We start from the raw sequence: 11,865 nt of genomic DNA, 5'->3' as shown, positions 1-11,865 counted from the left end.
AATTAAGAGGGTTAATGCCGGTCAGGATTTACAATAAGAGCTCTGAGTCACAATGTCCTTCTAAATATCAAAATTCATTAAGATCCGATCACCCACTCGTAAGTTATAAATACCTAATTTTTCTACTTTTTCCTCTCTCTTTAGCCCCCCAGATGGTTGAATCTGGGAAAACGACTTTATCAAGTCAAATTGTGCAGCTCCCTGACACGCCTACCAATTTTCATCGTCCGAGCACGTCCAGACGCACCAAAATTGCCAAATCACTGAAACCCACCCCCCAACTCCTCCAAAGAGAGCGAATCCAGTATGATTCTGTCAATCACGTATCAAGGACATTTGTTTATTCTATCCACCAAGCTTCATCCCGATTCCTCTACAAGTGTTTTTCCAAGATTTCTCCCTCCAACTCCTAACAATGTCAAAAGATCTGGTCGGGATTTGAAATAAGAGCTCTGAGACATGAATTCATTCTAAAAATCAAATTTCATTAAGATCCGATCATCTACTCGTAAGATAAAAATACCTCAGTTTTCACGTTTTCCAAGAATTCCGGTTTCCCCCTCCAACTCCCCCCAATGTCACAGGATCTGGTCGGAATTTAAAATTAGAACTGTAAAGCCCAAGATCCTTCTAAATATCAAATTTCATTAAGATCTGATCACCCTTTCGTAAGTTACAAATACCTCAATTTTCAAAATTACCCCCCCCCCCCAATTCCACCAAATAGAGCAGATCCGGTCCAGTTATGTCAGTCACGTATCTTAGACAGGTTTCTATTCTTCCCATCCAGTTTCATCCTGATCTCACCGCTTTAAGTATTTTCTAAGATTTCCGGTCCCCCCCAACTGCCCCCCAATTACGCTTGATCTGGTTGAAATTTAAAATAAGAACTCTGAGTTATGAGGTCCTTCTAAATATTAAGTTTCATGAAGATACGATTACTCCTTCGTAAGTTAAAAATACGTAATTTTTTCTTATTTTTCAGAATTAACCCCCCCCCCCAATAGAGCGGATCCGTTCCAATTATACAAATCACGTATGCAAGACTTCTGCTTATTTTTCCCACCAAGTTTCATCCTGATCCCTCCAATTTAAGCGTTTTCTTTGATTTTAGGTTCCACCACCCCAAACTTCCCCCAAAGTCACCAGATCCGGTCAGGATTTAAAATAAGAGCTTTGAGACACGATATCCTTCTAAAAATCAAATTTCATTGAGATCCAATCACCCGTTCATAAGTTAAAAAACCTCATTTTTTCTATTTTTTCAGAATTAACCCCTCCCCCAACTACCCCAAGAGAGCGGATCTATTTCGGTTATGTCAATCATGTATCTAGGACTTGTGCTTATTTTTCCCACCAAGTTTCATCCCGATCCCTCCTCTCTAAGTGTTTTCCAAGTTTTAGGTTTCCCTCTCCCAACTCTACCCCCCTCAATGTCACCAGATCGAGTCGGGATTTAAAATAAGAGCTCTGAGACACGATATCCTTCTAAATATCAAATTCCATTGATATCCGATCACCCATTCGTAAGTTAAAAATACCTCATTTTTTCAAATTTTTCAGAATTAACCCCCCCCCCAACTACCCCAAAGAGAGCGAATCCGTTCCGATTATGTCAATCATGTATCTGGGACTTGTGCTTATTTTTCCCATCAAGTTTCATCCCGATCCCTCCACTCTAAGTGTTTTCCAAGATTTTAGGTTTCCCCCCTCCAACTCCCCCCAATGTCGTCAGATCCGGTCGGGATTTGAAATAAGAGCTCTAAAACACAATATCATTCCAAACATCTAATTTCATTAAGATCCCATCACCCGCTAATAAGTTAAAATACTTCATTTTTTCTATTTTTTCCGAATTAACCGCCCCAACCCCCCACCCCCAGATGGTAAAATCGGGAAAACGACTGTTTCTAAATTAATCTGGTCCGGTCCCTGATACGCTTGCCAAATTTCATCGTTCTAGCTTACCTGGAAGTGCCTAAAGTAGCAAAACCGGGACCGACAGACAGACAGACAGACAGACCGACAGACCGACAGAATTTGCGATTGCTCTATGTCACTTGGTTAATACCAAAACAGTTTGACTCTTTGCCACAATTCTACTTTTTAAAACAATTAAAAGCTTTAGCGTAAAGAGCGAGGGATTGCGGAGGGGACAACCCATTTCATATACGGAGTAATTTCTGTTCGTTTTAAGTTTTATGTCGCTCCTTACTTTCAGCTAAAAAAATTAGTTTTTTTTTATTTAATTATATTTATGAATCGTTCTTGACAATGACAAATTAAAATGAACCAGTATCCTATTATTCATTTCATCAATTTTTTAACACAGAGGGGTGGCTCCTGGGATTGGTCCGAGCAACCTCCCCCGAAAAAAGCGTGGCAGGAAACTGTGATTCCTCCATTGTCAGCCCCACTAGGAAAATTCCCGATTTTCGAAACTAGTTGGGTTTAGTAGACAATACTTTTGGAAATAAATCCACAGGCTAAATCATGTTCCCGGAATGTCGTTTGAAGTATTGACCTCCACTTCTCTCGCTCTTCCGGACTAACCTTTTAAGAACTTAAGTCAGTAGTGAGCCTCATATCTTTGCTAAATCGTTAACCTTCAGGATTTTTAAGAATTTTGAAAAGTATCTTTTAAATTATAAAAGAAATCCCATTATGGCTTAAAATCCTACTCAAAGGATTGGAATTATGCTTTCATATATTGAGTTGCAGAAAACTTTATTCAAACCAAAATTCAGGAAAAAACACATTTCCCAGAGTCAAAAATTTATTTCCCGGAGTTGAAAAAGGTACAGACATGTTTTCTATGCATTCTTCTAAGCCTTAGAAATGAGAAAATTTAGATAGGAGCTCGAAAACTCTGCCTGGACAAAGTTTTGAGTCAAAATTCATTTCTGAAAGTATCCCTCGCCTAACCTACTTTCCAATGTACCACAAAACCTCTCATGTAAAATTTTACTCAATTTCTCCTATACCCATCTTAAGAATCAGGCCTGTATATAACTTTGTAACTCAAGTCTGTATGTGAGTTATTTCGGCGATGGGAGCTTTTTTTACACTAGACTTACTACAAAGTTTCCCAGCCCAGATTAAATACAAAATTTACCCCCCCCCCCCCTCCCCATTTCGTGAACCACTGGTCTTCCTAATTTTTTGCCAGCTTACATTTTGAGTGTGGTATTCCAAAATGCAATATGTTGCGCAGCATACTTTCACAAAATTATGAAAAAAAATCAAAACTTGTCGCTTCTTTTTTAATGTTAAACTACTGCGGCAACTCGTTATACAATGGAACATTACAGCTGTATCCAAAATATGGCAAAAATATTTTAATATCCATACGTCAAATTCCCAACAATTTCCGTGAGGGAGAAATGAGAACAACACATTTTAACAGTAAGAAAGAATTCAAAATATCATAGGGGACAAATAAAATGAAATACAACGGATAGAACTTTTTTTTAAACATTTTCACATAAGCAAGTATTCTGTTTTTAAGTGTTACTCTTTTTTCGATTATTGGCATTCGATCTTGGTACCGAACTTAAATTTTTATTGTCTGGCCTGGTCTCCTCCTTTAACTATTATGGTACTTTTCCATTATCTAAAAAACACTCAAGAAGTGAAGTATGGTGACAATAAAGTTATGAAAACAGAATAGTTTATTAGCAAAATTGTGAATGTCATTTTTGAATTATTAAATTGGGAACTTCGGCGTTGACTGACCGTCTCAAAGACAAAAAAAAGTTTATAATTAACGTGATTCTTGACCTAGTTCATTTTAGTTCATTATTAACGGGATTCAAAACGACGCCAGTTAGTTATCTTTGACTAATGATAGAAATATGGTGTCTCGCCATGGACGTTCAAATTAAAATGTGGGATTTGCCAAGGACCAACATATTTCCAAGTTGTAGTTTTCACAATTTTGCTAATAAAGTATTCTGTTTTGGTCATATTTTTTCATTAGCATTAACCAAAATTCACTACTCGGGTGTATTTTATATAATAGAAAAGAGCGAGTATTACTTGCTTGAAATCGTTGACCTAGTACGACCAGCTACTTTTTAAACTAACTTGCAAATCGTAAAAATTTCAATAGAGCTGGTAAAAATCCTTTAATTCCAAAGATCAACGCTCCCAGTACGAAAGTTTCAACGTTTTAATTGAACATAATTGAAAGACTTGCATGGTCTAAGACATGAAAATCAGCACAAAGCAATGGGATTAGGATACTTAGGTCACAGGTGGCTTTCTAGTCAAAGAATGACCAATTGGATTATGCGATTGACTCGGTTTTATTATGACCTGGAGTTGAATATCACAGTTCAGACGCCCGAAAGGAGATATTTCTAAACCTAAGATTTTTATCTTCATTCGTCGTTTATATGTACCAAAATACCCCTAAAATATACAGAAAAACACAAGCTTACTGGTGCTTGGAGTGGAAAATTGCAGTGAACTTTGAGTCAATAAAACGGAGACAACACAGAATAGTCTCATAGAATATCTGGTGCTCATTCTCCACTGAAAAGAAAGAAATTAATTACAGTAATTCATACAAAATATAAAAACGACTTATACTATAAAAATAATATATGCATTTATATATATATATATATATATATATATATATATATATATATATATATATATATATATATATATATATATATATATATAAGGACTTATGCAAGATATTGTAGGATTTGTATGTAATAATGCGAAATGCAAGGATTTGTAGTAATTATATTTATTTTAAAAGTAGATGTAAAATCTTAAGCCAAAAATTGATGTTAAAAGGTTTTTCTGCAAATAAATTAACTTGGCAATTTAAAAAATTTAGTTTTCATTATAACGAACTTTTAAATAAGTACTAAAAGAATTATCTATAAATACTTAAGGAAATTTTCGGTTAATTTCGTAGGTTCGCGAAAAGTTGATGCAGCGCCATCTATTTTGTGAATTGTGTATCTAAATGAGCAGATTTTTCAAAAATTGCCACATGGTACTGATGAAATCTGTAATTATTTTAGTTCATTCAGGTTTTTTGCAAGGAGTTATTATTTGCAATTTAGTAAAATTTATCACATTTAGTTTACCTATTGCTGCTAAACAGAGGATTATATTAACAGGATAAGCTTGTCTTGGTGTTACTTGGTTGTTCTACATTTGCTTGTTTTTTCTTTCATAGGCATATATTCTCATAGTCATGAGATTACTAAATAAATGTATAAGAGCCAACATGATAAAAACATATCATTTTAACCATAAACAGAAATGAGGAGATGTAGATATCCTGGTAAACAAAAACAAATGGGATTCTAGTAGATTTCAGATTTGATAATAAATAGTAGATTTGATAACAGCCTTAAAAGGCAAATCGGGTGGTATATGTTTGTTTTTTTAGTTGGCGAATTCCATCGAGAAATTTCAAGAAACATGGAGAATTTTACCTTCTTTTCCCCATTGTTTCGTTTACTGGATATTTTAGGTCTTCGAGGAGAAGTAGGGAGGGGGAAATTACCGGTTTTCTTCCGTTATCTATTGCATGCTGGCCAAACTTGCAGATAATTTGAAAGTATTACTAAGAAGGAAAACTTAATAGAATCCGAAAATTACTTCAATTTGCTTTCCAGCTAGTGGAAAATTACAATAGAAATGTGTTCATTCTCTTTTGCTGTTTTTAAGACTATTTCAGCAAATATTGACGTCAGAACTATAGGTAGATGGACTTTCAGGGGGGAGGGAAAGTAAAAACTCAAAAGCCAAAAAATAAGTGGCAAGTACTTTAGCCAATACACACCCAATAATTCGGATCTATAAAATCTGACAACAACCGGCTACAATAACATTGTAGCTATATTTTTTTAAATATTTAGCTGGTATTTTGGTTAGATTAGATTTCGCATCTAGCCCCGGTATACATACCCCCCCAATGTGCAAATATACGGCCCAGCTATATATATATATATATATATATATATATATATATATATATATATATATATATATATATATATATATATATATATATATATATATATATATATATATATATATATATATATATATATATATATATATATATATATATATATATATATATATATATATATATATATATATATATATATATATATTATATATATATATATATATATATATATATATATATATATATATATATATATATATATATATATATATATATATATATATATATATATATATATATATATATATATATATATATATATATATATATATATATATATATATATATATATATATATATATATATATATATATATATATATATATATATATATATATATATATATATATATATATATATATATATATATATATATATATATATATATATATATATATATATATATATATATATATATATATATATATATATATATATATATATATATATATATATATATATATATATATATATATATATATATATATATATATATATATATATATATATATATATATATATATATATATATATATATATATATATATATATATATATATATATATATATATATATATATATATATATATATATATATATATATATATATATATATATATATATATATATATATATATATATATATATATATATATATATATATATATATATATATATATATATATATATATATATATATATATATATATATATATATATATATATATATATATATATATATATATATATATATATATATATATATATATATATATATATATATATATATATATATATATATATATATATTTATATATATATATATATATATATATATATATATATATATATATATATATATATATATATATATATATATATATATATATATATATATATATATATATATATATATATATATATATATATATATATATATATATATATATATATATATATATATATATATATATATATATATATATAAATTCCATAATCAGATAGGACAATAACCGACTAGTTTGCAATGCGTAGTGACATTATATAGTGTCTTATCATGGATTTTCAAATTAAGATTTGGGAATTACCAAGAGCCGAAGAACAGGTAATTATATTTTTCCAGGATAAGGGGTCGTTGGCCAATACGAAATAGAGCGTCAATTGACACACCATGACGTCGTACTCTTATAAAAAGCAACATCTTTGGATATGTAACCAAACCTTACCTTTCACAAATTTCACTTCTCGAGTGTTTCTCGTATAACAATAATTACCCCTGTTTTACTCGTTCATAAAGGCGAATGGCTCCCCCCCCCCCTATGAATAAAACTACAGCGCACAATGTTTATATTAAAAGACTATTTAGATAGCTGATAAACAAGCTTATCTCTATTGTCAGAATTGCATCCTAAGCATCCTAAATCCAAAATTAAGATTCGCTTCTGTCAACTTTAGTGTACTTCACATATTCTAATCTTGTTTTACAGTAGCGAACGGCGAACGCTAACATTTTGTAGAGGACGCTACCCGAGCGACCGAAGAAAGAGTAGCGCTGTTTTGAAGGGTATGAAAAGTGACCCGTGATTTATCCATTGGGGGTCCCTATTTTTGAGGTTTGCCAATAGATCTACAGCACATTTGAAGCCCTAACAAAATTGTTTTGAATCTCTGGGGAAACAGCGGTATCCTTTCAGTGGCTGCCTACTTCTAAAGGAAATATGCCTATACCAATAGGCTTCTAATAAAATAAAATAATTACCATTATACCCCTTATTTTATACTCTCTCCAAAAATCAGGGAAGCTAATCTGACAATGATATCCCCCCCTGATTGTAAAATATAAATTCTTAGTAATATCTCTCTCCATAGAATCTAGTGATACGTCATAAAATGTTTGTTAAAATGAGTTTTCTGCAGTCTCGACTCGCCATAGATCTGTGACTGACTACAATATTTAGCCTAGTCTTCCAAATATTTTTTGAAATGATTTTTAAAAAGATAAAAATGGAAGCAAAGATGATAATTTGATTACTGGAAAAATACTACTTACTATAAAGTAAAAATTCATTGTTTGAGTATTTGCTTTTAGTTTGTACATCCTATGCCTCTGAAATTTTAGTAAATGGAATTTTCTGAACGTAGGCTAATGAAGTAAGTATACCCTAGCGTTTTGTTCAGGAGAGGGGATAAACTGCATTGTTACCAAATAAGCCAACGACTTTCCCAGGTGGTAAACAGTCGGGGTTGCTGAATCTTAATTCTATCGCATTTCAAAAATAGCCTAGGCCTACTGAGAACGTAAAGAGAGTAAGCATATAGCCTAAACCCACGAAATGAAAAAATTACCAGAATTTCTTTTAACAAGTGATCCGGTTTTTATAGATATAATCCTTAATATTGACTTAGTATCCACATTTGATCCCTTTTTGAATTTTTTGAATAAATTCATCAAACTATAAAGAATAGAGCAGTCAAAAGAGCGTCTCAAATAGAGCAGTCCGAGGAGAAGGCGCTTCTCCGGAGAGCCATCTCACTAACACACGTTTAACGACCGAGTATATGGAAATTGTCGTCTTTTATCTGGCTATCAAAAAGCCGTATCTTCGAGTTAGAAAGGTGAGTTGGCTACAAGAGCCAGCGTAAAATGATTGTAAATAGTTTTATTTACATAAGTTGATACCAAATTTCAAAATTAAATATCGAATCAAAATTTCGATGATTTCCAATTGAGTTCTTCGAGTAACCTATCCGAAATAAGAAACACGAAAAAAAAATACCACACATATGAAATTTAAAATCTTTTATCTGGCTATCAAAATGCCCTATCTTCGGTTTTGAATGGTTAATTGACTAAAGGTGCCAGCCTAAAATGATTATAAAAACTTTGATTTGCATTATTTATGTCAATAGAGACCAAATTTCAAAAACTAATGGCTTGTCAAAATAATGACTTCCAGGCTTGTCAAGGTGATTTCTTTGAATATCTGGGAAAAAGAAAGCCTAAATATCAAAATATCCGAACATATGGGATTTATAGTCTTTTACCAGGCTATCAAGTTTTTAGTACTTTTAAAAAAGCTTCCTATTCTAATTAAAGAGCCCTTATCTTTCTTGAGTCGTTCTTTAAAAAATTGGGTCAAACAGTCAAACTTTAACGCAAAGAGCAAGGTATTGAGGGAGGGGGCATTCTCTTCATATACAAAATAATTTCTGTTCGTTTTGAGGTTTAATGTTGCTTCTTACTTTCAGTTGAAAAAACTTGTTTTCTTATATTTAATTTATAATCGTCTTTCAAATAATGCTGGTGAAATCTAGCTCATCCTCCATGAAAGAGTCCCTCTCATCACTGGAAATTGTTTTCTCATCACTGTTCGTTTTGAGGTTTAATGTTGCTTCTTACTTTCAGTTGAAAAAACTTGTTTTCTTGTATTTAATTTATAATCGTCTTTCAAATAATGCTGGTGAAATCTAGCTCATCCTCCATGAAAGAGCCCCTCTCATCACTGGAAATTCTTCCGTGGAAGATTCCTCCCATGTAAAATACATCCCTTCCATGAAAAATTTCATCCGGACTATTCCATCTTCACTGAAAATCTCCCCCTCCCCAAAATAAAGTTTCTTAAGGATGATTCAGCCTGAAAAATTCTCCTTATCATACTTTCATTTGAAAAAGACTAAGTTCTAGGTGTTTTTTCTGATGAATCTGGAAATCCCCTATTCCGTGGAAATTTCCCTGAAATCTAAACACGCTGATAATTTTGTATAACAATTTCCCCAGAACATAACCACGTGCGAAATTGAGAAGGCAAAGAGAATGTAAAACAAATAAAAAGAATTTCACACAGAAATTCTGTCCAATCCCCCCAGAGTGAAATTTCCCCTGTAAAGTTCATCCCTGGAAAACTCCCTTGACACGGAAAATTATGCCAATGGAAACTTACCCGAAGCAACCCCCCCCCTCCGATAAATATCTGCATGCTTCCCAAAAACAAATACTATATGTAAACAATGAGCAAATTTTATAAATTAAGACATATATCCAGGGGAGGGGAGGGTCAGGTTATCTGCAAAGGCAAATTTTTGAGACTTTTAAACTATGTTGAACAAAATAGCTATCTTAAAATTTTGATGGGATGATTTTTGGAAAAATGGCGTGGGAGGGAGCTAATTGCCCTCCAATTTTTTTGGTCACTTGCAAGTCTTGATACTTGATACATACATAGTCTTGAAAGAGCTGATCGTAATCACTGAGGGTTGTCCCTAATGACTGAAATGTAAATAGTTTTGTATTAGGCAAATTTTAATTTCGTACACTCAGAATATCGGCTTAAGATTTCTGCTTGACAATTTTGAGATATTAAAAAAAAATAGCGCAAATTTTTTTCCAATTCGCTTTTAATTCAGATCCTACAAGATTAGCCCCCATCTACGTGAATTTTAACGTTATTTCTCACTTTCTGAATTACTAATACAGTTTGCCTATTTTGTTCGTTTTAATGACTTTTAGTCACTCAACGGATTAGTGTCAAAATTTCGCATCCCTGTCACGACCCCAAGTTAATATTCATAAAATTTGCGTCAATTTTGGAAAAATATATAATAAAGAAAAAATGGATTTTTTGGTCTAAGTCTCCTAGACAAAATCTTTGCAATAAACACGCAGCTGTCCGTGATCTGTATGTAATAACCATTACACAGCTTCCTAATACCATTATGGAGTAAAGTCCAAACCGGACTTTGGACTTTAATACCATTACGCAGCTTCCTAATAACCATTACTGTATGTAAACAATGGTTAAAGTTTGTAACTTGCAGCCCCTCCCCCGGGGACTATGGGGGAGTAAATCATCCCCAAAGACATAGTTATTATTGTTTTTGACTATGTTGAACAAAATGGCTATCTCAAAATTTTGATCCGTTGACTTTGGGTAAAAGATGAGCGTAGGAGGGGGCCTAGGTGCCCTGCAATTTTTTAGTAACTTAAAAAGAGCACTAGAACTTTTCATTTCCGTTAGAATGAGCCCTCTTGCGACATTCTAAGACTACTTCTTCGATACAATGACCCCAGGAAAAAAAAATAAACACGCACCCAGGATGTGTCTTCTGGCAAAAAATACGAAATTCCACATTTTTGTAGATAGGAGCTTGAAATTTTCGCCATACGGTTCTCTGATACGCTGAATGCGATGGTGTGATTTTCGTTAAGATTCTATGTATTTTAGCGGGTGTTTCCCCCTATTTTCCAAAATAAGGCAAATTTCCTCAGGCTCTTAACTTTTGATGACAAAGACTAAATTTGATGAAACTTATATATTTAAAATCAACATGAAACTCCGATTCTTTTGATGTATCTTTTAGTATCAAAATTCCGTTTTTTAGAGCTCTGTTCACTATTGAGCCTGGTCGCTCCTTACTACAGTTTGTTACCACGAACTGTTTGATGTTTTTAATCTGTTGATCTAGCTTTCATTTACCTTGCAACAAGGGGATTGTGACTACTTCCTTGGGCCTGTGCCACTTAAATTAAATACATCTGATCGATCCTTTGTTCAATTTAATTGTATGATGGCCAAATTTAAGCAGTTTGAATTGGTTTTAGCAAATTCCTGGGGATACCTACTATGGCCAGCTAGTTCAAGTTCAGGTTCTGTTTATTACTACATAAATTCAATATAAAAAACCAATTTGGCAGAGAGAGGGCTCGAGGCCAAATGGCTAGGATCCTAAAAGTTAGTGCTGATGCTAAAGAAGGCACTAGCTACTTGTTGTTTTGCTAGGGATCGCATTCTGAACACCAAGTAATTTAAGCTAGCTTAGCATCTTTCAAGGACCATACTGATGAATCCGCTAAGAAGACC

This window comes from Artemia franciscana, chromosome 12, assembly GCF_032884065.1.
Source record: "Artemia franciscana chromosome 12, ASM3288406v1, whole genome shotgun sequence".
Taxonomy (NCBI): Eukaryota; Metazoa; Arthropoda; class Branchiopoda; order Anostraca; family Artemiidae; genus Artemia; species Artemia franciscana.
Note: the sequence above shows the minus strand (reverse complement) of the source record.